The 20,085-nt window shown below is 28.5% G+C and overlaps 1 protein-coding gene and 1 long non-coding RNA gene across 3 annotated transcripts in view; both read right to left on the bottom strand.

Moving 5' to 3' along the window:
• LOC113788894 (uncharacterized) overlaps window positions 1-20,085 on the bottom strand; it is a 62,616-nt gene that overhangs the window by 23,976 nt on the left and 18,555 nt on the right. The gene's annotated exons all lie outside the window — the stretch shown is intronic.
• Window positions 13,852-15,600, bottom strand: LOC142645031 (uncharacterized). Its single transcript, XR_012846210.1, has 2 exons — window positions 14,152-15,600; window positions 13,852-14,076 (listed from the first exon to the last, which is right to left on the bottom strand). It is a non-coding gene; the product is annotated as an uncharacterized LOC142645031 (long non-coding RNA).

Below are 20,085 nucleotides of genomic sequence, written 5' to 3'. Positions count from 1 at the left end.
CGAAAATGTCAAAGGTCAGAGTGAGAGAAGGGAAAAAAGCATTTTTTCTTTTTTGAAAAATTCAACAGAAATTTTTAAAGTGTTTTTTTTCAAAAAAAAGCATCTCATCTGAGAGAAAGAGAAAGAAAAAAGCGTGTAAATGGAAAATGGAAATGAAAAACACTCTGATCTTTACCAGATCAAACAAACATAAGTCCACGTTTTGGGTATATTTATACAATGTATATTTGAATGTTGAAATGTCATTTGAGAGAGAGAGAAAGAGAGAGATGATCCTCTCAATCATCAATTATCATTATTATTATCAAACATAGTCTATATTATTTTTGGTTCACAGAATGATCATCATGATGATGATGACACATTTGAAAAAAATGAAGTCATTTATCTAAATGAATTCTTTCGATTCTCTCTTCGATATCATTAAGTACGAAAACGAAAGGAAAAAGAAACGAAAAAAAGTTTCAGTCAGTCAGTCAGTTTTTCACTTCTTTCTTTTTTTTCTCAAGCAACCATCATCATAGCAACTTTATCAAATTCTCAAATCCAATATCGATATCAAATGTTCATTTTTTTTCTTCTGTTTATTTTTCAAACACTACTTTAATCCAATCCATAAGTGACACAATTGTGTGCAATAGTCAAAAGTTTGAAAATGAAAAGAGAAAGAAAAAACTCTTCACTTTGAGTTTTTTTTTTTTGCAAACATTTCATATATGAAAGATAGTGGTGATAATTTATGATTCTTAATCATTTTTCAAACTACAAAGAATCCAACTTTTTTCTAGTTCCAAATGATGATAATATTAACTTGAACTAAATTAATATGGGGCAGATGTTTTTTAGCTTTGTCTCTTTCTCTATTATCGAAAACTCAATGATCAACTCATCCTTCGATGTTGGATGACTGGTTTGAGATTCATTTTCAGAAATGGATCCAAAAACGATAATGGTAATGATGATGATGAAAATTTAACCATAGTAGTGTGCCATATGCAGGGACAGTTTTCCGTTTTAAAGTCATCCGATAATTGAAACCCAGCTAAAAAATTTTCAAAAAAAAATATAAAGATGGCTTACCTAAACAGACAAAAGAGAAGAGAAAAGAAAAAATTGAAAATTGAAATTAGTTGAAAATTTGAATAAAAGAAACAATGATGGAAGAAAGAAAATCTGGTGAATAAGAAAAAAATGACTAAATAATAAACCTAAACGAGCCATATACGATCATCATTAAGGTCGATTATCATTTTTCTGGAAAAAAAATTCAATAACTTTTCTTTTTTCCCTCTGCAAACTTGGAAACAAAAAAAAAACAGGCAAAAGAAGAGGAAAAAGCTATAAAATTGCAAAACCCGTTCTGTTAATTTTCTCATACAGAATTTTTTTAAACTTTTTTTTTAACCCTATTTCTTGCATCTTTTCCCCGTAAAAGGTAATGAATAATTCAAACGAGAAAATCATTAGCCATTGTCGATATAATAAAATATGAATTTAACGAGGAAGGAAAAAAATGTGATTTTTTTCAATTTTGGTCGAAAAATGATTTACACCAAAAAAAAAAGAAAAAAACTGAATTTGATGCAAAGAATAAAATGATTATTATTAGATGATAAAGTCGATTTGACTTTTGAAAAAGTTATTAAGTTTTTGGGACTAAAATTGAAATTTTTCTTTCAAAACGTTTTTCAATATCAAATCTGCCAGCATTTTAGAGCGCAGTGTTTCTAGCATCGCATATAACCAAGTTAGATATAACAGTATTTTCCAAACGAAAATACTGAATGAACTATATGACCTCGAACAAATTATCTGATCTTTTTTTTGATCATCATTATCATCAACATCGACAAGGATAATCAGATCAAAAATTCAACAAGATTTTCATTGATGATTCAAATCGGTGGAGAAAAAAAATGAATGATTCATTGATGATGTCGGACACAACATTAGCATTTAATCGGATATTTTACACAAAAGAAAAAAACGGGCAACAATGGCCCGAGAAAAGAAGAAAAAATCATATCAGTCAATCATGTTGAATCACACATACATCAATTTCAACGAACCAAAATGGAACAATCAAAAAAAAACTGAAAATTCAAATCAAAAATTCAAAAATGTAGAAGCGTTAATGTAGACAAACATCATCAGATCACATCAAATATTACTGATCAAAAGATTAAAATTCTTTGATCAGTATTTGAAGAAGAAAAAGAAGAAAAGAGATAGCAAAATTTTCATTCAATACAAGGAAACAAATGAAGAGAAGTGAAAAAAAATGATTGCATGATGATGATGATCAATGTGACTGAATTTTTTTTTTCTTTTCATTTCATATTCCAATTTCGTTTTTTTTTATTTATTTCCACAGTACAAATCAAATTGAACGAGAAAAAAAAATTGTTTGTTATGAAAATTATCATTGTTTGCAAGGAAATTGACATTCACACATTTGCATAAGAATGATGATGATGATCAAAATGATGATATGGCTGGCCATTTTCAACATCTTTTCAACAAAAAATGCAATGATAATAATAATGGGTAAGGCGGCAAAAAAACTACTACCCTGAAAAAAATCCAATCAAAACTCATCAACTGTCATTTTCTTATTTTTCATATGTTTTTCTCATTGTTGTTGATGATTTAAACATATGAATATAGTTTTCTATATTGGATTTTATAATCAACATTTGATGGATATTTTTCTTCTTCTTTATGGATATAATTCCATATATTCTTCTTTATTTCAATCCATCAATTTTTTTCTTGCTTTATCCTGTCATATCATATCCCGAAGAAGAAAATAGACAATTATTTTCCGAATGACCAAACGAAAAACGATCAATAATTCTTTCCGAAAGACACGAAATAGATTTCCGGAAAAAGGTATGATTTTTGTTCAAAATGGGTATCTATGCCGCATCAGATGATGATCAGAAGACAGATGTTACAAAGATGATGGGTGCCAATGATCATTTATGATTTTGATAGTCGATAAGTGAAGTAAGTAAGTGAAAAATGGGCCCAAAACAAAACCGAAAAAAGAATTGAATTTTAAATCAATTTTAATTTTAAATTTCAAAACCAAAACCAAAAGACGAAACAATATCGTACTGTTTTTAGAGAAAAACCTTTTCGAATCACCAATATCATCAGCCAACATTTTAGGCTTGGCTACATAGGAAAATAGAGAATTTCCATCAAGATGACCATCACACATTAATTAGATTTTTGTTGCTTTGTTTTGGTTGTCCAACCCCATATTTCTTGCCTATTCTTTTTTTTTTTTGTTTTCTGGCATCTTTCCTAATGATTTTTTTTTCTGTTCGGACGCAGATGGTCAACAATAACAACGAAAATATCAAACAAAAATTCTATTATCACTGAATGTCTTTGCAAAACCAAACCAGAAAAAACACTTAAATTAGGCGCTATCAGAAAGCAAAAAAATCATTTAACCACCCTATCGATTTATATTGATTGATTTTTTCTTTTCTCTGGTTTTTGACATCCAGGATTGTTTTCAATCGATCGATTTGAATGGAAAATATTTACAAGGTGGAATCTTCAAATCTCCAAAAACCTTCAACATTTAAGGATAAACTAGGTAACTTATGGCTAAACTGACCGATCATCATCAATAATCAATTTAATTTCGACACGCAAACATGATCTTTATGGTATCTTGATAAACAACAAAACTAAACTAAACAGAGTTAATTCGGTTATCTCTGAATCAATTCTCTCATTTAATATTGATAATAATTAATGTCAGCAGGTGAAATTATCGTTTTTTACCTTTTTAATCTTTGTCAGTCATTTCTTTTTTTCGTTGCAAAAATACATCTGCTTTGGTCATCAAAACTAAAAGGATGTTTAAAGTTTTCCTTCTTTCTCGACATAAACAAGGTGAGTGTGTGTTAATCGGATTAAGATGTGCTAAATATTATTTTGTTGTTTTGCGAACAACAAACAAGTGATATTATCTCTTCAGATTATATCACGAAATCAGAGAAAAAGTCAAAATCAAAAAATCAAACCAGCAAACAACAACTAGTCGTAAGTATCTAATGTCATAAATATCTTACTGCCTTAGAAACTGTCAAATGTAAAAGGATTTTTTTTCAAAAATTCAAATTTTTAAAAAATCAAATCTTTTTGGACAGAGCAAACTCTATGTGTGTTTGTAACTAGAGATGTTGTTGTTGTTCAATGAAAAATTCATCATTTTAAATCTTTTTCATTTGCAAAAACATTTTTAAAAAACCGATTATGGAAAAGATCTTTCTACTTATCAGCATCATTATTTATTTTTTATTATCATTTTCTTTAGTAAATAAAGATTGCGAATATTCATATCAACGGGATAGAATCTCATCATAATCATCATTATCATTGGCCACTTTATAAAAGCTCATTTGATTCATTGCACACCTGTAAACAAAACAAAAAAAAAAATTAACCTCAAAAAAAACACAAAGACAGTGAGATGTTTATCGTCATTGGTAATGATGATCACCATCAACACTAATTTATGAGGCAATGAAAAGAGAAAAGGTGATGTAAGATTATTATCATCAAAAATGGTTTTGAATGTTTCTTTCCATCATTCATCACCCATCAAAAAGAATTTGATATGGATGCGTAATTGTTTGCTGACTGAATTTATTCATTTGATTGTTTGAATGCTGATTGAAAAAAAAAGAATGAAAAGGCAGGAAAGCACGTGTTAATTTTTTTGATTATTTTAAAACGTGACATTTTAGTTTTGCACGTTCATCAAATCATCAATTCTATTGTTTGTACAAAGAATCAAATTAAAATGTGAAACAAGAATCTCTTTTTGATTTGACCAGATGTTTGGTGAAATGATGCTCGTTACCAATCTTAAAATCATCTTAATGAAACTGGAAATTAGCTTAGCTTTAAAATTTTTGGTTTTCCACTTTTCTTATCAATTTTATTGACTTTAAAAGTGTTTTTTTTCCTTATTTTGTTTGCTTCGGATAGTAATAATCATGTGGTCAGTAAATATATTGCTACAGTGATACAAGTCTACCAATTTTGTTTTCAAACTACAGAAAGAGATATTACTGTAGAATGACAAAAAAAAATCAGATATAACCCTCCTGCCTTCTCCCCAAAACTGAAAACAGTCATCATCATCATCATCAGGTAAGCAGGTTTATTATGAAAAGGGGGAGGTTGAAAAAAGGCTAGGTCACCAAAAAAAAAAAAAAAAAAAATTCTGACTTGATTAGGATATCATCATCACGCAATCAAAATAAGAAAGAAAAAAGAAAAAAACCAAAGCAGAGACATCAAAGATAACCATTATTATATTCACAACCAACCAACAACAGAAAAGAAAGAAAATTTACAACAACAAAAAATTGCTGATTACATCTGTTTTTTTTTTGCTGTTGTAAAGTATCCCCAAAGTTTAGAACCCAAAATTATCATTATTAATAATAATGATGTGGATGATGATCTTTGATCACGATGACATTCAGAAAAACATTAGTTATATAATTGCTTTTGGCCTTTTTTTTTGACAATTGACCAATATGAATGTTAAGATCAATTTTTTTTTCGTTGATTATAATGAGGATGTTTAGCTTAAGAAAATCGATTTACAAATTGTGAAAAGTATCGCCTATGTGTATGTGTGTTGATCTTCAAAGTGTAACATACACACACAATGTAAAATGGGGAAAGCAACAAAAAATCAGAAAAATTATGTCGCAAACACACTCGCAAGACACATTTATTTATATTATCTATGATGATGTCTGGGATGTCTTTGATGATGATGATGGAATTAAAATAAGTTTATTTCACATTTCTACTGCTGCTGCTGCTGCTGGTGATCATCAACATTATTCATTACAAAGTGGTGTGCGTTTGTTGATAGATCTTAGAATTAAGAAAGATGATGATTCACTCTGATTGATTGTAATCTTAATTGCGATATACAAATTCAAACAAACAAAAACAAGTTACAACATGAAGAAACCAAAGAAGATGAAGAAGAAGAAAATTTGTTCATTTTTATCACTTACTCGCATCAACATCATACAAAACACAAGGAGAGAGGGAGAGAGAGAGAGAGATTCAAAGTAAGTGAAAGAATTTTCAAGATTTCCGTTTTTATTTTTCCGAGTTTGAAAATGGAAATCACACCATTTTTTTCAAAACTGAAATATAATCTTTTTTTCTCTGGTTTATTTTGCTGTCAAAATGATGATATTATCATTGAATTTCGCATTTCACTTGTTGTGGTTCGGATTATTATTTAAATCTCTGTTGTTTGAAATATAATCTTTTTCGATTTAAAGAATGCATAATATATAAATTCGAGAAAGTTGAATAATTTCATTGGAAAATCAAATGTGTGCTTTTCGAGATAATTTTTAAATACAATGTTTTCAGAATAATCAATCAAACGACAACGACAACGATAAATAAATAAATAAAAACCAACCCAAAAATAAATGAAAAACAAATTTCAAAATCTTGAATAAATTATACAAATGTTGTATCAATTTTTTTCATTCAAAAAAAAGTTAAAAATCAAGCATCCACCAACACATAGCATCTTTCTTTCATTTTAGTCGATTTTGTTTCAATGAAATTAATTAAATCAAATGAAAAGAAGAAGAAAAATCTTTTCTTATTCAACCTACGTTATTTTCCTTTTTTTCACACCTTTTCTCCGGGTTGACCAAATATCGGGTTAAAGATATGAAAAAATTTTCCATTATGAAGAAAAATTGAATACTTTTTTAAAAATGATTCTTTTCTGATAAAGATTTTTTGCTAGCTAACATCTCATATAGAGAGAGAGAATATCAAAAAAATCACCAAATAAAATCATCATATTTGATTTATGGACAATTGATTTTTGGATAACGTCGACAACAAAGATGATCTACTTATTCAACATTCAGCAAAGCAAAAAACTGAAAAAACTTTGAAATTATCAATAATTACAGGTTATCAATGACCAAGTGAATGTGTGTAGTTCCTAATGAATTTTGGAAAGTTTTTTTTCTTCATTTTATAAAAATATTTTTACCAAGAAAAAAAATTCACAAATTTTTCACTACTTTACACAATGTGTTTCTTGTGATGTTTGAATGGAAAAAGATAAGAAACTAAAAAGCAAAAAATTAAACAATCAAAAATAATGATGATGATGATGATCGCCAGAAAAACTTATGGATAAACTTTTTGGCTTACAAAAAACAAAATAATTAATTCTAATTATTATACAATGTCTATATGACTATTTTCGATGATAATTATAATCGAATGGTTTTCGAGAAATTTAGAAGATAGGAAAACAAATCTAAAGCTTCTGAAGAATTTTTCATAGTAAGTTTGGCTTAGGGGGAAAAGAATGAAATATGAATTCTCTTCTTCTCCATATCCAAATCTGGAATCACTATTATTTAAAAATACAATATGCACATCCACATTAAAAGATTATACATGAAAAAAATCGTGCAAAATTCAATGATCACGATACGGTAAAATAATAAAGACGAAGAAGAATTTTTTCTGTGTAAAAATTTTTGTTTTTCTTGAATATTTTTTTCGGCCCAAAAAAAACAAACAGCTAACTTTGAATGAAAATAACTTGATTATGCAAAAAAAAAAATGAAAATCCATAAAAAACATATTAAGCTCAAATCAAGTTAACACCTATAATTATAATGTATATAAGCTCTCTTTATTCAAAGAAGAAAGAGAGAATTTAGTGAAAAAAATTTTCAGTCCAAGTATCACGACAATGAATTTGTTGTTAGTGGATGTTGGTGGTGGATGATGAATGAGAAAATTTTTTTTTGGACATTTTTTTTCGCAGCAATGTAACCTGTTACCATCAGGTAAACTATGAAAATCATTATCAAATCATCATTTTTCATCATATTTCATGTGAATAATGCAATCGAACAGGGCAAACAATATTCATTCATTAACCTTGATTCTATGGAAAAAAAACAACAACAAAATCTAACGAGTTATAAACAATGATGATTATGATGATAGTCGATTAATCGATTATGTTCGTTTTGAATTTCCATCACTATATGTACGACATAATGATGTGAACAATGGACATAAAAGCGAAGAGAAAATTTAAATAAAAACAGAAAATCTAATGATGTCCATTTTGATCACCCAAAAATATTATCGATGGTCATTATTATGAATGTTCTTTGATGGCAATGATCTTATGAGAACGAGACAAACAAACAAAAAGGTAAGTTACTTGTCGATTAAAAGTGAATATAATCATCCAATGATGAACGTAAAGTACTGTAATGATGCATTCTCGAATAATTTATATTCCTTATTGATGATGATGATCGTTAAAAACTTTCCACATCAGTAAAAAAAGACAGGCATATTTTTTTTCTTCAACGAAATCGATTGAACTTACCTAAAGAATTTAAAAGGAGAAAAAAGAGAGAGAAAAAAATTAGTATCAAATTACCGAATCTTTTTTTCTTTTTTTTTTTGGTAGAAAGAAAATATCGATGTAAAAATGTAAAATATAGATTGCATCAGTTAGATATCAAGAAGTCAAATCAAGTAAATAATGTACCAGAAGGAGAGAGAGTAAGCAAGAGAAATCTAAATTCAAATCTTCAAGAAAATGGAAGTGAAAATGGTCATTTTCAAGAGAGGATTTCACATAGCAGCAACAACGACATTATCGTCACCATTTTTTTTGCCAAAATCATTTTTTCCTAGCAAAAGAAAATCGTCATGATAATCTCGTATCAAAGTATCATCATTCTTTTCAGCGAAGAAAAAAAGACTCATACGGTTGGTTGAATCAACGAATAATAAATAAATATACTAAATATACTAATGAAATAAACATATGGATAGATGTCCTGTACTGTATTTTCAATGTGAAGAAAAAAAAACATTAATGTAAATATCATTGCCATCATCATCATCATCATCATATCTTGTCAGAGAATTATTTGTGAAAATTAGAGAGAGAGAGGCAAACATAAACACCGAGAGAGAGATAAAAGATGATGACACTACGACCAACCAACGAAGTAAGTAAGTATTTCGTAAAAAAAGAAAGAATAATCATCATGGAAAATGACCATTTTCTTTGATCAAGAATCATTTATGATTATGATGATGGCAAGGAGTTTTTTTTTTGGTTCGGGCGACAAATATTATTATATAAGCCATGTAGTTTGAAAGAAAATTCAAGCTATTAATCATCATCAAATGTCACATATATGTGATAATAATAATTCCACATTGGATTCAGTGAAAATTTTCTTTTTTGGCTACCATCATCGTTTCATCATCATCATGATGGAAAAAATGAAATGAAACGAAGAAAAAATGAAGAAAGATTCCATAGGGCTTAATTCGTTTGCTTGCTTGCTTGCTTGTTCCATTACACACCAATAATGTTTTTCTGATCATCATTATCATCCTCATCAATGTAATCCATATTTATTTCATTTTTGGGCAATAAATTTTTCCTACTACTACTGATATTCAAATGTTATTTTTGTTGTTGTTGTTAGTGTTGTAGTTAAGGCGAAAAATAATTTCCAGAAATTAAAAATGAATCTATATACCGAACAACAGAAAACATTCATTCATTCATTTTTTGATTTGTATCGTTTTTTTTTGGTCTGTTGTTGATAATAAAATTAACAACAACAGACAGACGTCAGACAGACAAAGGTAACCACCAATTTAACATGGAAATGATAAAACAAAAAAAGTAACATGAATATGATGATTATGATGATAAATTATCATCAACATAATATCTTTTTTCATTGGTGTGGCGGCTAACCACAACATTGAATTTTTAAAAAACCAATTACAAAATGATTCATTCATTTCTGGAAAACAAAAAAAAAAAAAAAAAAAAAAAATTATAAACAATTCAAGTGGCCAAGTGTATCGTGATGAAATGATATTGTTATTATGTTAAAAAACACACACTGTATTCATTTATTTATTTTCAAATGTTTTTAAAATGACTATTTCACTGATAAACAATAATATTTTATCCTATCTAATCATTATTTGAACATCATTTCTCATAGACAAACATTGAAACACACAAACACTGAAATACACCTTGTCACAGTTCTAACTACACTAACTAACTAAATATAAATTGCAGCTAACTAGATTTGTTTTTTTTCAACACTTAGCCATTATATAAGTGAAAGATAATGAAGAGAGAAAGATAAACACAGAGATTGAACACAGGTAAACATTTTTTTTTTTTTGTATTTAAAGATCAAGATCAAGGCTAATCATTTTTGATAATCAAAATGAAAGATGGAAAAACAGAAGTAAAATTGATAAAACAAAATGGAAGCAGCAACAACAAAAAAAAGTTTTGTTGATGCCGAATCTCCAAGAACAAATTAAGCAATTAAATTTCAAACACAGAAACAGAATGATTGAATTCTCGAATCACAAAGTTTAATTTCGATTTCGTCTTTCCACCATCACCATTTTCATTATCATTTTGATTGATCTTTTCGTTTGGTCGGTCGGTCGGTAATTTTGTACTTTGTTTACAAAAAAAATCCAATTTCATTTGTCAAAAGTTTCTGTAATCAATTTTTTCTTTCTTTCAAAACCAGATAAACACATTTTATCATTGGAAAACGAGGAAAAGATTTCAAATCAAACAAAAAAAAAGGTTGGGCCAGAAATCAGAAAGAAATATTCAAAATGAAAAATCATTCGGAAAATCAACGAAGAAATGCGAAATTCTTCAGAAATTTCAAATTCAAATTTTTTGATTTGAATTTTCCAGAATTTCAAATAATAATCATAACAACAATTCAAACGAATTAATCAAATTTAAATGTCGGCTAAATTTTCAAATGAAAAATTTTTCACAGCCAAAAATTATTATTATTATTATCAAATTAGTTGTGAATTGGAAATTGAAAAAAAAAACATTTGAAATGATGTGTGTGTTTGTGTGTAACATGCCAAACATTATTATAAATTCTGTATGGAAAATGAATGTTTATATTGTGTTACACTCTTGCTCTCTCTATATATTTTCATTTTCATTTTCAAATTTCCTATGAAAATGACGATGAAGATGATGACGACAGTAATTAGATGAACAAACAAATTCAATGGATGAATGAATGAATGAATGAATAACATTATCATCATCATTGAATTTTGTTGTTGTTGTTGCCGGTCGACACATACATTGGCGCCCGATATTCATATGGCAACCAAATTCAACAACAATGATGATGATGATGATCAAAGATGATGACATTATCTTTTCTTTTCTTTTTTGAACTGAATGAATGTTCATAAGCTCAGTACAAAAGAAAAACAAAAACAAAAAACTCAACTAATTAGTTTATGTAAATGAAGTTTTTTTTGTTTTGTTTTGTTCTTACTACCATCATCACTACTTGGCAATTGTCTTATGAATTTTTCTGTCTCTCTCGTCTTTATTCATTTCATTTCATTCATCATTTTTGGCCTTTTTTTTGCTCTCAATATAGAAAAAAAGAGAGAAAGAATAAGATCAACCAGAGAAAGTGAATGAAATTAAAGTTGACAGAAGAGTATCTGTGTGTGAATGATGATTCTTTGTCTTTGTTTTTATTTTTTTGTTTTTCTTTAATTAAAATAATAATAATAATCATCATTATCCACATCCAATATTGCTCTATTTTCATCCAATTTTTTTGGATGCCCATTTTGTCAAATGGTAAAATATAATCATCACTATAATTTGAAATCGATATTTTTGTTGTTGTCGTTTGTTGTTGTTGGTTTGTTGTTGTTTTTTGTCACAATAAACAACAACAACAACATTGTCATTATCGAAAATGATTTTTTTGACAATTGCAAATTTCAATTACAAATATCCTAGCCCAATCATAATACACAATGTCAACGGAATTATGATATCGAAACAGAAACAAAATATTGATTTGTTTTGACACCGTGGCTTTTATCTATTTTCAAATAACGAAACATTTTTTTTTCTTTGTGTTTGTCAAATAGCAAGACAGAAGAAAAAACGATCCGAATCGAAATGAATTAATTTGGAAAAGAACAAAAAAAAATAACGATGATAAAATTAGAATTGACAAACAACAACGACACCAACCGAGGAAAAAAATAATAAAAGTGTCGTTACCAATTGTTTTGACAAATCGATCTTTTTTGTTTTCCAATATCGGTGCTTTTCAACAATGAAAAGGGAAAATTTCACTTTTCGCTCGGCTTACAAGGGGTGAAAGAAGAAGGGAAAAAAAATCGAAGATAGCACCGCTGAAATAATAGCCACCCACACACACAGACATTATTGATATTATTATCGATCATAATCATAATCGTCATCATTGTTTCATAGAATCCAAGAATGACATCAGAATCTTTCTTTTTATTCATTCAATCGTGTTCACGGATTTCTTCTCCATTCTTTTCATTCATTTGATTGTCATCACTACAATTCACTAAAATGTAACCTTTGTTCAATTTCCAAAGAAAAAAACGATCGATAATTTTTCTATGATGATTTGATTTGAATTGAATCAAAAGAAATCATAACTGACCATCATCATCATTATCATCGTCATCGATAAAACAAATGACAAATTAATATGTGATTATAGTCTTTGAACAAAAACGAAAAACAAAGACGAAAAAACTTTTAGTTTTAGTTTTGGTGGATGTTGTGGAAATTATACACGACATTCAAAAAAAAAAATCGATATTTATCGATGATTTATTTCCATCATCATCATCATCATCATCTGCATTTGGCTTTACCGAGAATAATAATGATGACGGTAAAAAATAAATGTTGTGTAATATAATTTGGGGTTAAATTTGAATTTTTTTTTGTTAAAAACACTAAAAAAATCGATCCAAAGATGCACCATTTTTTTTATCCTTGTATAATCGATATATTTGAATCAAGATATTTCCCTAAACAAAAAAAAAAAGTAGATATGAAAAGAATAACTAAGTAAATATCGATTATGTTTCCTGTTCCGTGTAATATATTTTCTTCTCCCATATACTTTACCCATGTTTGATGTAATTCAAGAGAAAAAAGAAAAAGGAAGGATGCACCAGAAAAATAGAATCGAGAAAATCGATTTCATAAATTTTATCTAGCCACAAATGGATAGCGAATAGAATGTTTACTCTGATCCACACAAATTAAGATCACAAACAAAATAAATGAAAAAAAGATTTTTGTTTATGGAAAAAACCAGCAGCAAACCATCATCTTAGGTTTCAAAGTAAGAATTGCTTTTCAAGAAACAAGTAAAAAAAAATCTATCCATTTGATTCAATGATCATCAACATAATCGAAGATCACTGCATCCTGAATTGCATCCATTTTTCATTCTTTTTATACTTGTTTTATACTTATATCGACAATATCTAATTTCAAAAAATGACATTTACAAATTTCATATGCAAGCATGTTTGGTAAATTTGATATCCAAAGAAACAAAAAACTAAAATTCCATACAACCAAAACCAACACAGAAAAAAAAGTAGACGGGTTAGTACTAACCCATTTGGGTTGGGAATCAAAAATAACCTTTAATAACCCAAATGGGTTAGTACTAACCAGAGGATTCCATAACCTATTCGGGTTAGTACTAACCCTGTATGATTCCTGGCAATTTTCGTTGCAACGATTGTTTAATCGATCTATCGAATCTACAATCGATAGTCTCTCCCAATTTTTCCTCCTTTTCATCCTCCTCCAATTAATTATTTCCTCTTTTTCACCCTCCACAAATTAATTAAATCCCATATTAATTATAATTAAATTGATTTTATTAAAATATTCAATTGAATTAAAAATAAAATTAGTTTATTGTGATGGCGCGTCCAAACATTTTATCTTCCATCTTTTACTCGTCTTTTCGTGCTATTCACAAGTGAATGTCCGAATTCCACTGATAATCCTAAGACAGTTCATCAATGTCCAATATTAGCGATTGAGACCAATGTCCATGATCCATATCTCGCTCCAGCGAATGACTTTTCGACATGTTGGTGAATACATGATGGAAAAAATATAAGTCGTCAGTTTGTTCATTTCATTCAATTACATACCATTCATTATCAATCAATGTCAAGTGTGCATTTCACATGCGAATATTCGACTGATTTAGTCATATTTGTCGATCGTTTTGTTGGTTACAAAATTTCAGTCGGCATCAAATTCAATAGGAAATAGCTCAGACCATGTTCCCTAACCCTGATCTTAATCTAACCTAGCCTATTGTTGAACATTGCCAAACTATTCTTGAATCAGATGCCGATGAACAATGTAACCAACAAATCAATCTAGAACATGATAATCAGTCGAATCAGTTGTTTCGACTATCAAATGTAGTCACCGTGTCAACAATTAAAATACATCGATCCAGTCAATAATTTTATTTGAGGCCATGTATTTTCAATCGAAGTCAATGTTTAAAATAGGAAAAATTATAACATCGACTAAAAAAACAACTCACATTAAGAAAAGTTCGAAATTGAATGATGTGAATTCGAATATTCAAAGAAAGAAAGGGCGCCAAATCAATTAAAAAACAATGAGAACGGAAAATTCACCATAAAATGAAGAAGAATTCTGCAAGTGCTTATAAAATTCACATTTATCTTATAAAGATTTTCCAATGTATCAATCAATATTTGTTCTTGCATCACACAGCCAATTCAATTCAAGCAAAATAAAAATAAAAACTTGAAAATTTTAACCAAGTAGATTGATCATATCGTTTCTAAAAACTGAGAATTATTTCAGCGAAAATTTTTCAATTCTAACAGATTTCCGACAAAAATACAAAATATCTCAGGAAAATATTCATTGACGTGTCTCATCAGAAAAGCGATTTTATTGGTTTCATCAATTACATCACTTTTTTCTAAGCTTTTTTCGAACTTAGCTATGTTTTCTGTGATGTTAGCACACTCCCATTTCTCATCAAATAGTGATTGGATCATCTGAACTAATCAATTATCATTGCTTGATGATAAAAATGAAAATTAACAATTAAAATATTGTTTTAAGAACTAAATTAATCATTGCAATTTATTCTAACCTATTCGGGATAGTACTAACCATTATTCTAACCTATTCGGGTTAGTAATAGCCCAAGATACTAACCTTTTTGGGTTAGTACCATTCCAAGATACTAACCTTTTCGGGTTCGTACTAACCTTTATACTAACCTAAATTGAAGAGTACTAACCCGAATAGGTTAGTATCTTGGGTTAGTACTAACCCGAATAGGTTAGAATAATGGTTAGTACTAACCATTATGGAATATCTTTAACCCAAATGGGTTGGTACTAATCATTTTGGGTTAGTAATAACCCAAAATACTAACCTATTCGGGTTAGTTCTAACCTTACTTTTTTTTCTGTGAAACAAACGATTCTTAAGTGATGCAAACAAGCAAATTTCTAGAAATTTATGATGGCCATAACCGGGCAAAAACAAGGAAAATTCAGCTGATTTTTCAATTTTTTTGTTTTGCCATTCCGAAAAAAATATATTCTTAAATCATCGAATGTCATTCACATCAGCAACATAATCAAGATCAAGATAAAAATCAATAACATCAATAAAATTGTTTAAAATTTATGATCACTAAACTAAAAAACTAAAGTCAATAAAACGAAACAAACAAAACAGAAAAAACAAAACAAAGCAAATATCAATGGACAAACTTCCTTTCAATCATCATCATCATTATCCACAGAATAATAAAAAAAAAAATAAAAAATTTCGATTTTTTTTATGTTGAAAAATCGTTTATTCATTGATGTACACACACAGTACACAGTGACTAAACAAACTGAATTTTGAATTGATGAAAAAAAACGATGAAAAAAAGTAAAAATTTTGCTCGATTTTAGAGAAAAATCAAACAAACAAACAACCCGAATACTTATTTGAACTGAGTTTCTGATCTGTATGTCATTTTGATGATGATGATGATGATGATGATATTTTATTGTTATTATGATTGCTGTTGTTGTTTTTTTTTGCGAATGAAAATTAATGACCTAGAAGAATCAGAGGGAAAAGAATGTTTTTTTTTTCAAACAACTTTGAACAAAGGGAGGATATAAAACTTTGTTTGCTTTACCATTGAATTCTTATTTCGGAAAACCTAAATAAAATGACCTTTAGTTTTTTTTTTGTTGAACTTTCAATCGATTCAGCAAAGAATTTTGTTTGTTTTTTCAAGAATTTTGTCTAACAGTTCAACAGATGTGATCTAAATGATTTTAAAAAAATGAAAATTTAACACTGTTATTTATGGTAACGGAAATTGCTTTATTTTTTCGAGAGAAAAAAAGGATGCTTTTTATGATGTTTATTTGATGCCATAAAAAAACTCTTTCTTTTTCTTCATTACATCACACTGGCAATGAAGTTCTTCTCTCTCTCTCTTTCTAGCTTTCCCTCTCTTTTTTCCGTTTTTTTGCAAAGACAAAATAATTAACTAATCAACTTTTTTTTAAACGATTTCAAAAACATTATAATAATTATCATCATAAAAAAATGATTATGATGTTTTGAAACCAAGCAAGAAACAAAAACTGATCCAAAACGAGTATAAATCATCAATTCTAACCAAAAGAGAGAGATTAATATACCCTCTTTACCAAAGAAAAAAAAAAAGTTAACTTAAGACGACGAAGAAGAGAAGTAAATAAATCTTGGCAATGTGGAGAAAAATCTTTACCAAAAAAAAACCACAAGCAGCAAGCAGATTTGATTTATGAATTTTTCTGCTAAACAAAATAAATAAAAAACAAACAAACAACCAGAAACGACAAGAAGATATTTCAATTATGAATGATGTATTTTTTTGGGTAAAATTTTACAATCACAAAAAATTGAATTCAATTCAAATTGTTTTTCTGGTTGAACAGATGTTGAATTCAATCAATCAGACAGTGAAAAATATGAAGAAAAAAAAAACAATAAAAATAGAAAATCTATTATGCAATTCGATACAATCGAAATATGTTTTTTTGTTTCGGTATTGAATAATTTAACCTAACTGAAACAAAACAGCCAATATTTATTTATTTATTAACCCTGCCTTACCTACCTGTTTGATAATCATTTGTCATAAATTTTGATTTATTCAGGTGTGGAATCTTCTTTTTGTTTTCAATAAAAAGATTCATATGTTACCGATAATAAATATAATTAATAGTTTTTCTCTGGACATCTGGCTATCTGTGCTGTAAATTCTTCTTCATTATTTTTCCATTATTCGGTCAGTTTTTTGTTTTGTTTTCAAATAATTATTACCTTTGTGAAATAACCGAAAAAAAAGATGATGTTTTGAACAATGGTCAAAGAGAAAACTCTTTATGGAAAATGGCCAAAATAAACACCCAGATGATTTTTAATTAAATTTAACCAATTTTTTTTATTGTTTTCGGTCACGGATAATTTCCAAAAACATTTCTTTAGAAATGTTTTCCAATTCTTTGTGTGAAATATATGGTGCCACATTTGAACAATTTTTTTCCCCTCATAAAATATTCGGGCAATTTAACATCGAATCAAGTCAAAACAAAAGCATTGGCGGGATTGGAATTGGATCATAAAAAAAAATAAAGAATTTACAAGAATCAATTGAATTCTTTCCTTCTTTTTCTAGCTTCCATTTTCTCTATTGGGAATTTTCCTGGCCAAAAAAAAGTGAAGAATTTTTTCATTTTTTGCCGAATCATCACAAAATATAGTCAAACATCATTCATTCTCTCTCTCTCTCTCGAGCCATAACAAACATTTTCTCTGAAAAGCCTGATGAAGGTAAAGCCTGATTTTTTGTTTCCAAACAAATTTGTATCGTTAAAAATGAAAATTCTTTGTCCAATTAGCCAAGCAATATATCTCACACAACCAGAACAAAGTATACCAAAAAAACATGGAAATCACTTTTGATTTTCCAAAACATAATAATTAGTTGACAAATTTGGTTGACAACCAGAAAAGAAAAAAATAAATATTTTGTTGATTGTCATCATTAACATCACTGAAATTATATAATCTCTATCGTTTTGGATTATTTTTTCCTGTGAAAAAAACAACAATCGTAGGAGACGCTATGTTTTTTCGATTGTTTTCAATAATCAGATTAACTATTATTTGTTTGATTCGAATGAAACAAAACAAAATAGTTTCACCAATTGAAACAAGCAAAAAAATGATGATTTTTGATTTTTCTCTCCATCCATCCATTCATCAACATACAATTCAAACGAATTTTTTTCGCAAAAAAAAAAAAGTTCAAAAAAAAAAATTATGCCTACGCCCGATTTAAAAGTGAAACAATCATGACACAAACGATACCGACATTTGTTTAAAATAGGCAGGAGAAAAAAAACAGAAAAAAACTTGAAAATTGTGGTCGTTGACATCATCATTGTCATCATTGTCGAATCATCATCAACATTATCGTCATTGTTTTCGAATGGATACTGTTTTCATATATTGAATGAATGAATGAATATCATCTTGTCATCATGTAATAATCACCATGAAAACCAGAAATCCAAAAACTACATTCATACAATGGATTATATAAATTTTTGTCGGTTTTCATCATAATCCGAATAACCGAATAAATGAATGAGGGAAACATCTTCATCAACAGCAAAGCTGATGAGATAAAGTTAGTTTTTTTCGAAATGAAATTCCATATTTCATTTCAAAAAAAAAACAGAACCTCCATAAAAAGAATATCATCATAGTTGATGCTTTATCATCTAATTAGCTTAATGGTTATGGTTGCAGAATTCTGTGGCTGAAAACAACTGCAGCGGTTTCGCCCTAAAAATAGTCAATTCTGTGAGATGATGATGATGACAAAAAAATATTCTGGATTCAGCAAGCTTCGTTGTTAAAATAGATCATTTCGCTTTTGTTTGTTTGTTTGAAACAGACAGACCGACATTAAAGCAAAACTAAACCAAACCGAACAAACAACGATGATGATGGTGAATGATTTTCAACAACGTAAATGAATAGTGATTAGAGGTTTCAAATAACCAACCAGAGAAAAAAAAACATTTTCATCCGGTGGTTTGAACAATAATAATTTCTATTTTTTGATTTTCTATTTGTGCATATTTGTTATCGAAGCTTTCCCTCTCCGTAATACCAAAATGCCTGAATAAAGATTAGATTACCAGCCACTAAACAACCAGTCAATGAACAAAAAACCAATAATATTTTTCAGTTAGATCAGCGTTTGTACATTGTTCATCGAATCCCAAAAAATATTTTTCTTTTCCTTTGCTATTTTGTAACAACAGGATCGGTTTCCACATTTGTACATCAAGAGAGAAAAAATCATCATGTACAACATGGCACAAGCCATGTTTTAATTAGGATATACAGCAAGCCATATGTAATAAGACCTTCTGATGATGATGATTATTGTTCGTCGCTGCTGAAACCCATCGGGATACAGAGGTTGTTTTGTAGTTCCCAATTGATTTCCAAACAAAAACATATACCTACACAACGAACAAAAAAAGGAAAGCGTGCAAAACTTGTGCGTCCTGTAATATATCTGTATAAAACAGACAGAACGAAAACACGCGTAACGCACACAGCTTGCAAAAGTTTTTTTACAGGATCGACCCAAATTCAATGATGAAAAAAACGTAAAAAAAACGAAAATTTTCAATTATTATTGGTGGGATCAGAAATCGATTGAATTCGTTTCGTTTCGATCGAATGGATAATGAATAATAATGTTGAAAACAACCAGAAATACAATGACCTTTTTTACAATAAAAGTTTGATCTGACTATCGGTTCTGATCCTGACCGATCAATGATCTCATCAAGTAGAAGAAAATCATTTTTGAATGTAAAAATTTTCATTTTTATCCAAAACTTAATAATGTTAATCTGGGTGATGTTTTTACTACCCGGGTTAAATGGAATGGAATAGAATAGGAAAAAGTCAATTTTGTTTTTGTTTTTTACCGTCGATAA

The sequence above is a fragment of the Dermatophagoides pteronyssinus genome, unplaced genomic scaffold (genome assembly GCF_027571235.1).
Source record: "Dermatophagoides pteronyssinus isolate colony J.1.1.1.1 unplaced genomic scaffold, Derpt_VIB-CSIC_2022.12 sq0001, whole genome shotgun sequence".
Lineage (NCBI taxonomy): Eukaryota > Metazoa > Arthropoda > Arachnida > Sarcoptiformes > Pyroglyphidae > Dermatophagoides > Dermatophagoides pteronyssinus.
The sequence above is the reverse complement of the archived record's forward strand: the minus strand, read 5'-3'. Positions and strand labels throughout refer to the sequence as shown.